This window comes from Delphinus delphis, chromosome 7 (assembly GCF_949987515.2).
Source record: "Delphinus delphis chromosome 7, mDelDel1.2, whole genome shotgun sequence".
In the NCBI taxonomy this organism is placed as follows: Eukaryota; Metazoa; Chordata; class Mammalia; order Artiodactyla; family Delphinidae; genus Delphinus; species Delphinus delphis.
In genome coordinates, this window is record NC_082689.1 from 96622078 (window position 1) to 96639420 (window position 17343).

Genomic DNA, 17343 nt, shown 5'->3' on the forward strand with positions numbered 1-17343 from the left:
TAACCCTAACCGTAGCCCGAACCCTAACCCTAACCCTTCCCCGAAGCCTGACCCTCACCCGTCCCCTAATCCTAACCCGTACGCTAACACTAACCCACGCCCTCACATGTACGCTCCCCCTAAAGCGTTGTCGTACCCTCCCCTGAACCCTAAACCGTCCCCGTCCCCTAACCCTAACCAAGCCCGAACCCTAACCCTAACACTTCCCCAAAGCCTGACCCTCACCCGTCCCCTAATCCTAACCCATACGCTAACACTAACCCGTGCCCTCACACGCACGCTCCCCCTAAAGCGTTGCCGTACCCTCACCTGGACCCTAAACCGTCCCCGTCCCATAACCTTAACCCTAGCCGAACCCTAACACTAACACTTCCCCGAAGCCTCACCCTCACCCGTCCCCTAATCCTGTCCCGTATACTAACTCTAACCCACGCCGTCACACGTACGCTACCCCTAAAGCGTTGTCATACCCTCACCTGTACCCTAAACCGTCCCCGTCCCCTAACCCTAAACCTAGCCCGAACCCTAACACTAACCCTTCCCCGAAGCCTGACCCTCACCCGTCCCCTAATGCTGAACCGTACGCTAACACTAACCCACGCCCTCACTCCTACGCTCCCCCTAAAGCGTTGTCGTACCCTCCCCTGGACCCTAAACCGTCCCCGTCCCCTAACCCTAACCCTACCCCGAACCCTAACCCTAACGCTTCCCAAAGCCTGACCCTCACCCGTCCCCTAATCCTAACCCGTACGCTAACACTAACCCGCGCCCTCACACGCACGCTCCCCCTAAAGCGTTGCCGTACCCTCACCTGGACCCTAAACCGTCCCCGTCCCCTAACCCTAACCCTAGCCCGAACCCTAAACCTGACGCTTCCCCGAAGCCTGACCCTCACCCGTACCCTAATCCTAAACCGTACGCTAACACTAACCCGCGCCCTCACACGTACGCTCCCCTTAAAGCGTTGCCGTACCCTCACCTGGACCCTAAACCGTCCCCGTCCCCTAACTCTAACCCTAGCCCGAACCCTAACCCTAACCCTTCCCCGAAGCCTGGCACTCACCCGTCCCGTAATCCTATCCCGTAGGCTAACACTAACCAGCGCCCTCACACGTACGCTCCCCCTATAGCGTTGCCGTACCCTCACCTGGACCCTAAACCGTCCCCGTCCCCTAACCCTAACCCTAGCCCGAACCCTAACCCTAACCCTTCCCCGAAGCCTGACCCTCACCGGTCCCCTAATCCTAACCCGTACGCTAACACTAACCTGCGCCCTCACATGCACGCTCCCCCTAAAACGTTGTCGTACCCTCACCTGGACACTAAACCGTCCCCGTCACCTAACCCTAACCCTAGCCCGAACCCTAACCCTAACCCTTCCGCGAAGCCTGACCCTCACCCGTCCCCTAATCCTAACCCGTACGCTAACACTAACCCGCGCCCTAACACGCACGCTCCCCCTAAAGCGTTGCCGTACCCTCACCTGGACCCTAAACCGTCCCCGTCCCCTAACCCTAACCCTAGCCCGAACCCTAACCCTAACCCTTCCCCGAAGCCTGACCCTCACCCGTCCCCTAATCCTAACCCGTACGCTAACACTAACCTGCGCCCTCACACGCACGCGCCCCCTAAAGCGTTGCCGTACCCTCACCTGGACCCTAAACCGTCCCAGTCCCCTAACCCTAACCCTAGCCCGAACCCTAACCCTAACACTTCCCCGAAGCCTGACCCTCACCCTTCCCCTAATTCTAACCCGTACGCTAACACTAACCCGCGCCCTCACACGTACGCTCCCCCTAAAGCGTTGTCGTACCCTCCCCTGGACCCTAAACCGTCCCCGTCCCCTAACCCTAACCCTAGCCCGAACCCTAACCCTAACCCTTCCCCGAAGCCTGACCCTCACCCGTCCCCTAATCCTAACCCGTACGCTAACACTAACCTGCGCCCTCACACGCATGCTCCCCCTAAAGCGTTGCCGTACCCTCACCTGGACCCTAAACCGTCCCCGTCCCCTAACCCTAACCCTAGCCCGAACCCTAACCCTAACCCTTCCCCGAAGCCTGACCCTCACCCGTCCCGTAATCCTATCCCGTAGGCTAACACTAACCCGCGCCCTCACACGTACGCTCCCCCTATAGCGTTGCCGTACCCTCACCTGGATCCTAAACCGTCCCCGTCCCTTAACCCTACCCCTAGCCCGAACCCTAACCCTAACCCTTCCCCGAAGCCTGACCCTCACCGGTCCCCTAATCCTAACCCGTACGCTAACACTAACCCGCGCCCTCACATGCACGCTCCCCCTAAAGCGTTGCCGTACCCTCCCCTGGACCCTAAACCGTCCCCGTCCCCTAACCCTAACCCTAGCCCGAACCCTAACCCTAACACTTCCCCGAAGCCAGACCCTCACCCGTCCCCTAATCCTAACCCGTACGCCAACACTAACCCGCGCCCTCACACGCACGCTCCCCCTAAAGCGTTGCCGTACCCTCACCTGGACCCTAAACCGTCCCCGTCCCCTAACCCTAACCCTAGCCCGAACACTAACCCTAACCCTTCCCCGAAGCCTGACCCTCACCCGTCCCCTAATCCTAACCCGTACGCTAACACTAACCCGCGCCCTCACATGCACGCTCCCCCTAAAGCGTTGCTGTACCCTCACCTGGACCCTAAACCGTCCCCGTCCCCTAACCATAACCCTAGCCCGAAACCTAACCCTAAACATTCCCCGAAGCCTGACCCTCACCCGGCACCTAATCCTAACCCGTACGCTAACACTAACCCGCGCCCTCACACGCACGCTCCCCCTAAAGCGTTGCCGTACCCTCACCTGGACCCTAAACCGTCCCCGTCCCCTAACCCTAACCCTAGCCCGAACCCTAACCCTAACCCTTCCCCGAAGCCTGACCCTCACCCGTCCCCTAATCCTAACCCGTACGCTAACACTAACCCGCTCCCTCACACGCACGCTCCCCCTAAAGCGTTGCCGTACCCTCACCTGGACCCTAAACCGTCCCCGTCCCCTAACCCTAACCGTAGCCCGAAACCTAACCCTAAACATTCCCCGAAGCCTGACCCTCACCCGTCCCCTAATCCTAAACCATACGCTAACACTAACACGCGCCCTCACACGTACGCTCCCCCTAAAGCGTTGCCGTACCCTCACCTGGACCCTAAACCGTCCCCGTCCCCTAACCCTAACCCTAGCCCGAACCCTAACCCTAACCCTTCCCCGAAGCCTGACACTCACCCGTCCCGTAATCCTATCCCGTAGGCTAACACTAACCCGCGCCCTCACACGTACGCTCCCCCTATAGCTTTGCCGTACCCTCACCTGGACCCTAAACCGTCCCCGTCCCCTAACCCTAACCCTACCCCGAACCCTAACCCTAACCCTTCCCCGAAGCCTGAACCTCACCGGTCCCCTAATCCTAACCCGTACGCTAACACTAACCTGCGCCCTCACATGCACGCTCCTCCTAAAGCGTTGCCGTACCCTCACCTGGACCCTAAACCGTCCCCGTCACCTAACCCTAACCCTAGCCCGAACCCTAACCCTAACCCTTCCGCGAAGCCTGACCCTCACCCGTCCCCTAATCCTAACCCGTACGCTAACAATAACCCGCGCCCTCACACGCACGCTCACCCTAAAGCATTGCCGTACCCTCACCTGGACCCTAAACCGTCCCCATCCCCTAACCCTAACCCTAGCCCGAACCCTAACCCTAACCCTTCCCCGAAGCCTGACCCTCACCCGTCCCCTAATCCTAACCCGTACGCTAACACTAACCCGCGCCCTCACACGCACGCTCCCCCTAAAGCGTTGCTGTACCCTCACCTGGACCCTAAACCGACCCCGTCCCCTAACCCTAACCCTAGCCCGAACCCTAACCCTAACACTTCCCCGAAGCCTGACCCTCACCCTTCCCCTAATTCTAACCCGTACGCTAACACTAACCCGCGCCCTCACACGTACGCTCCCCCTAAAGCGTTGTCGTACCCTCCCCTGGACCCTATACCGTCCCCGTCCCCTAACCCTAACCCTAACCTGAACCCTAACCCTAACCCTTCTCCGAAGCCTGACCCTCACCCGTCCCCTAATCCTAACCCGTACGCTAACACTAACCTGCGCCCTTACACGCATGCTCCCCCTAAAGCGTTGCCGTACCCTCACCTGGACCCTAAACTGTCCCCGTCCCCTAACCCTAACCCTAGCCCGAACCCTAACCCTAACCCTTCCCCGAAGCCTGACCCTCACCCGTCCCGTAATCCTATCCCGTAGGCTAACACTAACCCGCGCCCTCACACGTACGCTCCCCCTATAGCGTTGCCGTACCCTCACCTGGACCCTAAACCGTCCCCGTCCCCTAACCCTACCCCTAGCCCGAACCCTAACTCTAACCCTTCCCCGAAGCCTGACCCTCACCGGTCCCCTAATCCTAACACGTACGCTAACACTAACCTGCGCCCTCACATGCACGCTCCCCCTAAAGCGTTGCCGTACCCTCACCTGGACCCTAAACCGTCCCCGTCACCTAACCCTAACCCTAGCCCGAACCCTAACCCTAACCCTTCCCCGACGCCTGACCCTCACCCGTCCCCTAATCCTAACCCGTACGCTAACACTAACCCGCGCCCTCACACGCACGCTCCCCCTAAAGCGTTGCCGTACCCTCACCTGGACCCTAAACCGTCCCCGTCCCCTAACCCTAACCCTAGCCCGAACCCTAACCCTAACCCTTCCCCGAAGCCTGACCCTCACCCGTCCCCTAATCCTAACCCTTACGCTAACACTAACCCGCGCCCTCACACGCACGCTCCCCCTAATGCGTTGCCGTACCCTCACCTGGACCCTAAACCGTCCCCGTCCCCTAACCCTAACCCTAGCCCGAACCCTAACTCTAACCCTTCCCCGAAGCCTGACTCTCACCCGTCCCCTAATCCTAACCCGTATGCTAACACTAACCCGCGCCCTCACACGTACGCTCCCCCTAAAGCGTTGCCGTACCCTCTGCTGGACCCTAAACCGTCCCCGTCCCCTAACCCTAACCCTAGCCCGAACCCTAACCCTAACCCTTCCCCAAAGCCTGACCCTCACCCGTCCCCTAATCCTAACCCGTACGCTAACACTAACCCGCGCACTCACACGCACGCTCCCCCTTAAGCGTTGCTGTACCCTCACCTGGACCCTAAACCGTCCCCGTCCCCTAACCCTAACCCTAGCCCGAACCCGAAACCTAACCCTTTCCCGAAGGTTAACCCTCACCCGTCCCCTAATCCTAACCCGTACGCTAACACTAACCCGCGCCCTCACACGCACGCTCCCCCTAAAGCGTTGCCGTACCCTCACCTGGACCCTAAACCGTCCCCGTCCCCTAACCCTAACCAAGCCCGAACCCTAACCCTAACACTTCCCCAAAGCCTGACCCTCACCCGTCCCCTAATCCTAACGCATACGCTAACACTAACCCGTGCCCTCACACGCACGCTCCCCCTAAAGCGTTGCCGTACCCTCACCTGGACCCTAAACCGTCCCCGTCCCATAACCTTAACCCTAGCCGAACCCTAACCCTAATCCTTCCCCGAAGCCTGACCCTCACCCGTCCCTTAATCCTAACCCGTACGCTAACACTAACCCGCGCCCTCACACGCATTCTCCCCATAAAGCGTTGCCGTACCCTCACCTGGACCCTAAACCGTCCCCGTCCCCTAACCTTAAACCTAGTCCGAACCCTAACCCTAACACTTCCCCGAAGCCTGACCCTCACACGTCCCCTAATCCTAACCCGGACGCTAACACTATCCCGCCCCCTCACACGCACGCTCCCCCTAAAGCGTTGCCATACCCTCACCTGGACCCTAAACCGTCCCCGTCCCCTAAACCTAACCCTAGCTCGAACCCTAACTCTATCCCTTCCCCAAAGCCTGACCCTCACCCGTCCCCTAATCCTAACCCGTACGCTAACACTAACCCGCACCCTCACACGTACGCTCCCCCTAAAGCGTTGCCTTACCCTCACCTGGACCCTAAACCGTCCCCATCCCCTAACCCTATCCCTAGCCCGAACCCTAACCCTAACCCTTCCCCGAAGCCTCACCCTCACCCGTCCCCTAATCCTAACCCGTGCGCTAACACTAACCCGCGCCCTCACACGTACGCTCCGCCTAAAGCGTTGCCGTACCCTCACCTGGACCGTAACCGTCCACGTCCCCTAACCCTAACCCTAGCCCAAACCCTAACCCTAACCCTTCCCCGAAGCCTGACCCTCACCCATCCCCTAATCCTAAACCGTACGCTAACACTAACCCGTGCCCTCACACGCACGCTCCCCCTAAAGCGTTGCCGTACCCTCACCTGGACCCTAAACCGTCCCCGTCCCCTAACCCTAACCCTAGCCCTAACCCTAACCCTGACCCTTCCCCGAAGCCTGACCCTCACCCCTCCCCTAATACTAACCCGTACGCTAACACTAACCCGCTCCCTCACACGTACGCTCGCCCTAAAGCGTTGCCGTACCCTCACCTGCACCCTAAACCGTCCCCGTCCCCTAACCCTCACCCTAGCCCGAACCCTAAACCTAACCCTTCCCCGAAGCCTGACCGTCACCCGTCCCCTAATCCTAAACCGTACGCTAACACTAACCCACGCCCTCGCACGTACGCTCCTACTAAATTGTTGCCGTACCCTCACCTGGACCCTAAACCGTCCCCGTCCCCTAACCCTAACCCTAGCCCGAACCCTAACCCTGACACTTCCCCGAAGCCTGACCCTCACCCGTCCCCTAATCCTAACCCGTACGCCAACACTAACCCGCGCCCTCACACGCACGCTCCCCCTAAAGCGTTGCCGTACCCTCACCTGGACCCTAACCCGTCCCCGTCCCCTAACCCTAACCCTAGCCCGAACACTAACCCTGACACTTCCCCGAAGCCTGACCCTCACCCGTCCCCTAATCCTAACCCGTACGCTAACACTAACCTGCGCCCTCACATGCACGCTCCCCCTAAAGCGTTGCCGTACCCTCACCTGGACCCTAAACCGTCCCCGTCCCCTAACCCTAACCCTAGCCCGAACCCTAAACCTGACGCTTCCCCGAAGCCTGACCCTCACCCGTACCCTAATCCTAAACCGTACGCTAACACTAACCCGCCCCCTCACACGTACGCTCCCCTTAAAGCGTTGCCGTACCCTCACCTGGACCCTAAACCGTCCCCATCCCCTAACCCTAACCCTAGCCCGAACCCTAACCGTAACCCTTCCCCGAAGCCTGACCCTCACCCGTCCCCTAATCCTAACCCGTACGCTAACACTAACCCGCGCCCTCACACGTACGCTCCCCCTAAAGCGTTGCCGAACCCTCACCTGGACCGTGAACAGTCCCCGTCCCCTAACCCTAACCAAGCCCGAACCCTAACCCTAACCCTTCCCCGAAGCCTGACCCTCACCCGTCCCCGAATCCTAACCCGTACGCTAACACTAACCCGCGCCCTCACACGCACGCTCCCCCTAAAGTGTTGCTGTCCCCTCACCTGGACCCTAAACCTTCCCCGTCCCCTAAACCTAACCCTAGCCCGAACCTTAACCCTAACACTTCCCCGAAGCCTGACCCTCACCCGTCCCCTAATCCTAACCCGTACGCTAATACTAACCCGCGCCCTCACACGCACGCTCCCCCTAAAGCGTTGCCGTACCCTCCCCTGGACCCTAAACCATCCCCGTCCCCTAACCCTAACCCTAGCCCGAACCCTAACCATAACCCTTCCCCGAAGCCTGACCCTCACCCGTCCCCTAATCCTAACCCGTACGCTAACACCAATCCGCACCCTCACACGCACGCTCCCCCTAAAGCGTTGCCGTACCCTCATCTGGACCCTAAACCGTCCCCGTCCCCAAACCCTAACCCGAACCCTAACCCTAACCCTTCCCCGAAGCCTGACCCTCACCCGTCCCCTAATCCTAACACGTACGCTAACACTAACCCACACCCTCACACGCACGCTCCCCCTAAATCTTTGCCGTACCCTCACCTGGACCCCAAACCGTCCCCGTCCCCTAACCCTAACCCTAGCCCGAACCCTAACCCTAACCCTTCCCCGAAGCCTGACCCTCACCCTTCCCCTAATCCTAACCCGTACGCTAACACTAACCTGCGCCCTCACACGCACGCTCCCCCTTAAGCGTTGCCGTACCCTCACCTGGACCCTAAACCGTCCCCGTCCCCTAACCCTAACCCTAGCCCGAACCCTAACCCTAAACCTTCCCCAAAGCCTGACCCTCACCCGTCCCCTAATCCTAAACCGTACGTTAACACTACCCCGCGCCCTCACACGCACGCTCCCCCTAAAGCGTTGTCGTACCCTCATCTGGACCCTAAACCATCCCCGTCCCCTAACCCTAACCCTAGCCCGAACCCTAAAACTTACCCTTCCCTGAAGCCTGACCCTCACCCGTCCCCTAATCCTAACCCGTACACTAACACTTACCCGCGCCCTCACACGCACGCTCCCCCTAAAGCGTTGCCGTACCCTCACCTGGACCCTAAACCGTCCCCGTCCCCTAACCCTAACCCTAGCCCGAACCCTCTCCCTAACCCTTCCCCGAAGCCTGACCCTCACCCGTCCCCTAATCCTAACCCGTACGCTAACACTAACCCACGCCCTCACACGCACGCTCCCCCTAAAGCGTTGCCGTACCCTCACCTGGACCCTAAACCGTCCCCGTCCCCTAACCCTAACCCTAGCCCGAACCCTCTCCCTAACCCTTCCCCGAAGCCTGACCCTCACCCGTCCCCTAATCCTAACCCGTACGCTAACACTAACCCGCGCCCTCACACGCACGCTCCCCCTAAAGCGTTGACGTACCCTCACCTGGACCCTAAACCGTCCCCGTCCCCGTCCCCTAACCCTAGCCCGAACCCTAACCCTAACCCTACCCCGAAGCCTGACCCGCAACCGTCCCCTAATCCTAACCCGTACGCTAACAATAACCCGCGCCCTCACACGCATGCTCCCCCTGAAGCGTTGCCGTACCCTCACCTGGACCCTAAACCGTCCCCGTCCCCTAACCCTAACCCTAGCCCGAACGCTAACCCTAACCCTTCCCAGAAGCCTGACCCTCACCCGTCCCCTAATCCTAACCCGTACGCTAACACTAACCCGCGCCCTCACACGCACGCTCCCCCTAAAGTGTTGCAGTACCCTCACCTGGACCCTAATCCGTCGCCGTCCCCTAACCCTAACCCTAGCCCGAACCCTAACCCTAACCCTTCCCCGAAGCCTGACCCTCACCCGTCCCCTAATCCTAACCCGTACGCTAACACTAACCCGCGCCCTCACACGCACGCTCCCCCTAAAGCGTTGCCGTACCCTTACCTGGACCCTAAACCGTCCCCGTCCCCTAACACTAACCCAAGCCCGAACCCTAACCCTAACCCTTCCCCGAAGCCTGACCCTCACCCGTCCCCTAATCCTAACCCGTACGCTAACACTAACCCGCGCCCTCACACGCACGCTCCCCCTAAAGCGTTGCCGTACCCTCACCTGGACCCTAAACTGTCCCCGTGCCCTAACCCTAACCCTAGCCCGAACCCTAACCCTGACGCTTCCCTGAAGCCTGACCCTCACCCGTCACCTAATCCTAAACCGTACGCTAACACTCACCACCGCCCTCACACGCAAGCTCCCCCTTAAGCGTTGCCGTACCCTCACCTTGACCCTAAACCGTCCCCGTCCCCTAAACCTAACCCTAGCCCGAACCCTAACCCTAACACTTCCCCGAAGCCTGACCCTCACCCGTCCGCTAATCCTAACCCGTACTCTAACACTAACCCACGCCCTCACACACACGCTCCCCCTAAAGCGTTGCCATACCCTCACCTGGACCCTAAACCGTCCCCGATCCCTAACCCTAACCCTAGCCCGAACCCTAACCCTAACCCGTCCCCGAAGCCTGACCCTCACCCGTCCCCTAATCCTAACCCGTACGCTAACACTAACCCACGCCCTCACACGCACGCTCCCCCTAAAGCGTTGCCGTACCCTCACCTGGACCCTAAACCGTCGCCGTCCCCTAACCCTAACCCTAGCCCGACCCCTAACCCTAACCCTTCCCCGAAGCCTGACCCTCACCCGTCCCCTAATCCTAACCCATACGCTAACACTAACCCACGCCCTCACACGCACGCTCCCCCTAAAGCGTTGCCGTACCCTCACCTGGACCCTAAACCGTCCCCGACCCCTAACCCTAACCCTAGCCCGAACCCTAACCCTAACACTTCCCCGAAGCCTGACCCTCACCCGTCCCCTAATCCTAACCCGTACGCTAACACTAACCCGCGCCCTCACACGCACGCTCCCCCTAAAGCGTTGTCGTACCCTCAACTGGACCCTAAACCGTCCCCGTCCCCTAACCCTAACCCTAGCCCGAACCCTAACCCTTCCGCGAAGCCTGACCCTCACCCGGCCCATAATCCTAACCCGTACGCAAACACTAACCCGCACCCTCACACGTATGCTCCTGCTAAAGTGCTGTCGTACCCTCACCTGGACCCTAAACCGTTCCCGTCCCCTAACCCTAACCCTAGCCCGAACCCTAACGCTAACACTTCCCCGAAGCCTCACCCTCACCCGTCCCCTAATCCTGTCCCGTATATTAACTCTAACCGACGCCCTCACACGTACGCTACCCCTAAAGCGTTGTCATACCCTCACCTGTACCCTAAACCGTCCCCGTCCCCTAACCCTAAACCTATCCCGAACCCTAACACTAACCCTTCCCCGAAGCCTGACCCTCACCCGTCCCCTAATGCTGAACCGTACACTAACACTAACCCACGCCCTCACTCCTACGCTCCCCCTAAAGCGTTGTCGTACCCTCCCCTGGACCCTAAACCGTCCCCGTCCCCTAACCCTAATCCTAGCCCGAACCTTAACCCTAACCCTTCCCCGAAGCCTGACCCTCACCCGTCCCCTAATCCAAACCCGTACGCTAACACTAACCCGCGCCCTCACACGTATGCTCCCTCTAAAGCGTTGTCGTACCCTCACCTGGACCCTAAACCGTCCCCGTCCCCTAACCCTAACCCTAGCCCGAACCCTAACCCTAACCCTTCCCCGAAGCCTGAACCTAACCGTCCCCTAATCCTAACCCGTACGCTAACACTAACCGGCGCCCTCACACGTATACTCCCCCTAAAGCGCTGTTGTACCCTCACCTGGACCCGAAGCCGTCCCCATCCCCTAACCCTAACCCTAGCCCGAACCCTAACCATAACCCGTCCCCGAAGCCTGAACCTCACCCGTCCCCTAATCCTAACCCGTGCGCTAACACTAACCCGCGCCCTCACACGTACGCTCCCACTAATGCATTGTCGTACCCTCACCTGGACCCTAAACCGTCCCCGTCCCCTAACCCAAACCCTATCCCGAACCTTAACCCTAACACTTCCCCGAAGCCTGACCCTCACCCGTCCCCTAATCCTAACCCATATGCTAACACTAACCCGCGCCCTCAGACGTACGCTCCCACTAAAACGTTGTCGTACCCTCACCTGGACACTAAACCGTCCCCGTCCCCTAACCCTAACCCTAGCCTGAAACCTAACCCTCACCCTTCCCCGAAGCCTGACCCTCACCCGTCCCCTAATCCTAACCCGTACGCTAACGCTAACCCGTGCCCTCACAGCTATGCTCCCCATAAAGCGTTCTCGTACCCTCACCTGGACCATAAACCGTCCCCGTCCCCTAACCCTAACCCTAGGCCAAACCCTATCACTTCCCCGAAGCCTGACCCTCACCCGGCCCCTAATCCTAAGCCGTACGCTAACACTAACCCGCGCCCTCACACGTACGCTCCCCCTACATTTTTGTCGTACCCTCACCTGCACCCTATACCGTCCCCTTCCCGTAACACTAACCCTATCCCGAACCCTAACCCTAACACTTCCCCGAAGCCTGACCCTCACCCGTTCCGTAATCCTAAACCGTACGCTAACACTAACCCGCGCCCTCACACGTACGCTCCCCCTAAAGCGTTGTCGTACCCTCACCTGGACCCTAAACCGTCCCCTAACCCTAACCCTAGCCCGAACCCTAACCCTAACCCTTCCCCGAAGCCTGACCTTCACCGTCCCCTAATCCTAACCCGTACGCTAACACTAACCGGCGCCCTCACACGTATACTCCCCCTAAAGCGCTGTTGTACCCTCACCTGGACCGTAAACCGTCCCCGTCCCCTAACCCTAACCCTAGCCCGAACCCTAACCATAAACCTTCCCCGAAGCCTGACCCTCACCCGTCCCCTAATCCTAACCCGTATGCTAACACTAACCCGCGCCCTCACACGTACGCTCCCCCTAAAGCGTTGTCGTACCCTAACCTGTCCCCTAAACCGTCCCCGTCCTCTAACCCTAACCCTAACCCTTACCCAAAGCCTTACCCTAACCCGTCCCCTAATCCTAACCCGTACGCTAACACTAACCCATGCCTTCACACGTACGCTCACCCTCAACCATTGTCGTACCCGAACCTGTCCCCTAAACCGTCCCCGTCCCCTAACCCTAACCAGTCCCCTAAACCGTCCCCGTCCCCTAACCCTAAACCGTCCCCTAACCCGTCTCCTAACCCGTCCCCTAATCCTAACCCGTACGCTAACACTAACCCGTGCCCTCACACGTACGCTCACCCTAAACCATTGTCTTACCCTAACCTGTACCCTAAACCGTCCCTGTCCCCTAACCATAACCCTAACCCTATCCCTTACCTGAAGCCTTACCCTAACCCGTCCCCTAATCCTAACCCGTACGTTGACACTAACCCGTGCCCTCACACTTACGCTCACACTATACCATTGTCGTACCCTAACCTGTACCCTAAATCGTCCCCTAACCCTAACCCTTACCCGAAGCCTTACCCTAACCCCTCTCCTAATCCTAACCCGTACGCTAACACTAACCCGTGCCCTCACACGTATGCTCACCCTAAACCGTTGTCGTACCCTAACCTGTACCCTATACCGTCCCCGTCCCTTAACCCTAACCCTAACCCTTACCCGAAGCCTTACTCTAACCCGTCACCTAATCCTAGCCCATACGCTAACACTAACCCGTACCCTAACACGTACGCTCATCCTAAACCATTTCGCACCCTAACCTCTACCCTAAACTGTCCCTCTCCCCTAACCCTAACCCTTACCTGAAGCCTTACCCTCACCCGTCCCCTAATCCTAACCCGTACGCTAAGACTAAATCTTACCCTTACATGTACCCTATCCCTAAACCGTTGTCGTACCCTAACCTGTACCCTAAACCGTCCCCGTTCCCTAACCGTAACCCTAACCTTAAGCATTACCCTAACACTTACCCTAATCCTAAACGGTACACTAACACTGACCTGTACCCTAACACTTTCGCTCACCCTAAACCATTGTCGCATCCTAAACCATACCCGTTCCCTAACCCTAACCTTAACCCTAACCCTAAACCCACTTATAGCACTATAGCTCAGGAAAATTAAAATAACAAGAAACAACCACCGCAAAGTTTAGGGCTGCTGTGTTTACAAGAGCCTCGACTACGGTACAAATTAAATATCCTTGAAAGAGAGAAATGGATAAAGAAGTTTTCGTACTTACGTACAATGGAATATCACTCAACAATGAAATCAATGTCGTCAGGCCCGTACAAGCATAATGAATGGATTTAGGTACGATGATTCAAAGGAAATAAGTCACACAGAAAAAGAAACTTATCATAAGATATCACTTATAGAGGGAATGTAAACTTGGCTACACATGAACTGAATTACAAAACAGAACAGAGTCTCACATTTAGAAAACAAACTTATGCTTTCTTAAGGGGAATGGTGAGTTGGGGTGCTGCGTAAAACCAGAGATTGAAATTAGCACAGATACTATTCCATAAGCCAAATATATAATAGACAAGATATACTCCTTGCTCAACGAATTAGACTCAACACCACTTATTCACCGCAGAGGAATATATCTGACAATAAGAATATTAAAACATATGTATCTATATGTCTCCGTAAGAGAATCAAGTGTGTGTAGAGCAGTATACACAGCCGTGAAAAATCAACTAAACCCCATTATTAAAATAAATTTCAAAAACAAAGACAGTGAAGGAGAGAAAGTTCTTAAATAATTCGTTCAGGGCTTGTGATGAAACTTGGATTTACCACATCTACACCCACAGCTGGGTGAGACATAAGGCAGGACATTTGGGGCTGAGAGGATTGGTGAGGTTCGGTGAGCAAATGCAGACCCTTTGAAGTAATACTGTATGCTACCCATTCCCTGGGTCCCAACTCTCCTGGTTTAAGGGATTCTTCCTACAGCTAAAACATGCATGGGAAACCCAGAGGATTGTACACCATGTGATCGGGCAACGTTTCTAAAACCCATCTCATTTTTTGTCCCCTGGTACACGGGTTCGCCATTCCAGACGCTTTACTAAAAATCTCCCCACGTGGAGAGTCAGTGCCTTAAAACTCCTGTTTGGCACAGTTAGCAATTTCTGCGGAGGTTGAACGGGAATAGGGAGAACCAATGAGAGACTAGCTGTAGGTGTTTGGACGGTCACATTTCACTCTAATTTCCCACCAGGAAGAGGAATTAACAAAAGGCTCAGCGTGCCGTGATGAAACAAGATTAGGGCCTGAAGCAATCCTGCAGTTCTGCGGCCAGCCCACAAGAAAGCGAGTTGAAGAAAGGACCTCAGGGGCACTGTAATTCATAAACCTGCAGAGTTATAAATGACAGCTATCGTCCAAAAATATATTGAGGTAAGGCTGCGAAGAGGACTTGAAAGCATGGCACAATTGCAGGAAATATATTTCAGGAGGTAGATGGAAACTGCATTTAAAGCATATGAAAAGCGGCAGAACTTTGACAATGATGCACTTGGCCAAAAAGGGCGTATGCGTTTTTTTCCTGAATACATGCAGGAAAAAACGCATACGCTCTTTTTGTCCAAATAAGCAAGCCTGCAACGGAGATCTGCACTACAATGAAGTCTCACTTCCCACTGGTCAAAAGGGCCATCTGAAAAAAGTGTAAAAACCAGAAAGGCAGGACAGGCCATGGAGAACTGGGAGCCTTGTTATGCTGATGGGCGGGATGTAAATGGCCAACAGCCACTCTGGAGAAGTGTATGGTGTTTCCTGAAACCTCTAAAAAACAAAGCTACAGAGCCTAGGTTGCTTCCACTTATGGTCCTATAGCTTAGGAAAATTAAAATCAACAAGACACAGCCACCCCAAAGTTTAGGGCTGCTGTGTTTACAAGAACCTCGACTACGGTACAATTTAAATATCCCAGAAAGAGGAAAATGGATAAAGAAGTTGTGGAACTTATGTACAATGGAATATCACTCAGCAATGAAATCAATATCATCAGGCCCGTAGGAGCATAATGAGTGGATTTAGGTATGATGATTCTAAGGAAATAAGTCACACAGATAAAGAAACTTATCATAAGATATCACTTATAGAGGGAATGTAAACTTGGCTACACATGAACTGAATTCCAAAACAGAACAGAGTCTCACATTTAGAAAACAAACATGTTTGCTTAAGGGGAAAGGTGAGTTGGGGTGCTGCATAAATCCAGAGATTGAAATGAGCACAGATACTGTTCCATAAGCCAAATATGTAATAGAAAAGACCTACTCCTTGCTCAGCGAAGTGGACTCAACACCCCCTATTCACCGCAGAGGAATATATCTGACTAGTAAGAATCTTAAAATCTATGTATTTATATGTCTCCGTAAGAGAATCAAGTGTGTGTACAGACGCATAAACACAGCAGTGAAAATTAGCTCAACCCCATTATAAAAATAAACTTCAAAAACAAAACAGAAGGACAGTGAAAGAGAGAGAAATTCTTAAATAATTCGTTCAGGCTTGTGATGAAACCTGGATTTACCACATCTACACCCACAGCTGGGTGAGACATAAGGCTGGACACTTGGGGCTGAGAGAATTGGTGAGGTTCGGTGAGCAAATGCAGACCCTTTGAAGTAGTACTGCGTGCTACCCATTCCATGGGTCCCAACTCTCCAGGTTTAAGGGATTCTTCCTACAGCTAAAACATGCATGGGAAACCCAGAGGATGGTCCACAGTGTGATCGGGCAAGGTTTCTAAAACGCATCTCATTATTCGTCCTCTGGTACTCGGGTTCGCCATTCCAGACGCTTTACTAACAATCTCCCCACTTGGAGAGTCAGTGCTTGTAACCTCCTGTTTGGCACACTCTGCAATTTCTGCGGAGGATGAACGGGAATAGGGAGAACCAATGAGAGACTAGCTGTAGTTGTTTGGACGGGCACATTTCACTCTAATTTCCCACCAAGAAGAAGAATTAACCAAAGGCTCAGCGTGCCACGCTGGAACCAGATTAAGGCCTGAAGCAATCCTGCCGTTTTGCGTCCTGCTCACAAAAAAGCGAGTTGGAAAAAGGAGCTCAGGGTCACTGCAATTCACAAACTTGCAGAGTTATAAAGGACAACTATCGTCCAAAAATATATTGAGGTAAGGCTGCAAAGAGGACTTGAAAGCAAGGCACAATTGCAGGAAACAGATTTCAGGAGGTAGATTGGAATTGCATTTAAAGCATATGAAAAGCGGCAGAACTTCGACAATGATGCACTTGGCCAAAAAATGCATATGCGTTTTTTCCTGAATATATCCAGGAAAAAACGCATACGGCCATTTTTGCCAACCAAGGAAGCATGCAATGGAAATCCGCACTACAATGAAGTCTCACTTCCCACCGGTCAAATGGGCCATCTGAAAAAAGTGTAAAATCCAGAAAGGCAGGACAGGCCATGGAGAACTGGGAGCCTTGTTATGCTGATGGGCGGGATGTAAATGGCCAACAGCCACTCTGGAGAAGTGTATGGTGTTTCCTGAAACATCTAAAAAACAAAGCTACAGAGACTCGGGCACTTCCACTTATGGTCCTATAGCTTAGGGAAATTAAAATCAAAAAGACACAGCCACCCCAAAGTTTAGGGCTGATGTGTTTACAAGAACCTCGACAACGGAACAACTTAAATATCCCAGAAAGAGAAAAATGGATAAAGAAGTTGTGGTACTTACATACAATGGAATATCACTCCGCAATGAAATCAATGTCATCAGGCCCGTAGCAGCATAATGAGTGGATTTAGGTTCGATGATTCTGAGTGAAATAAGTCACACAGAAAAAGAAACTAGTCATAAGATAACACTTATAGAGGGAATGTAAACTTGGCTACACATGAACTGAATTACAAAACAGAACAGAGTCTCACATTTAGAAAACCAACTTATGCTTGCTTAAGGGGAAA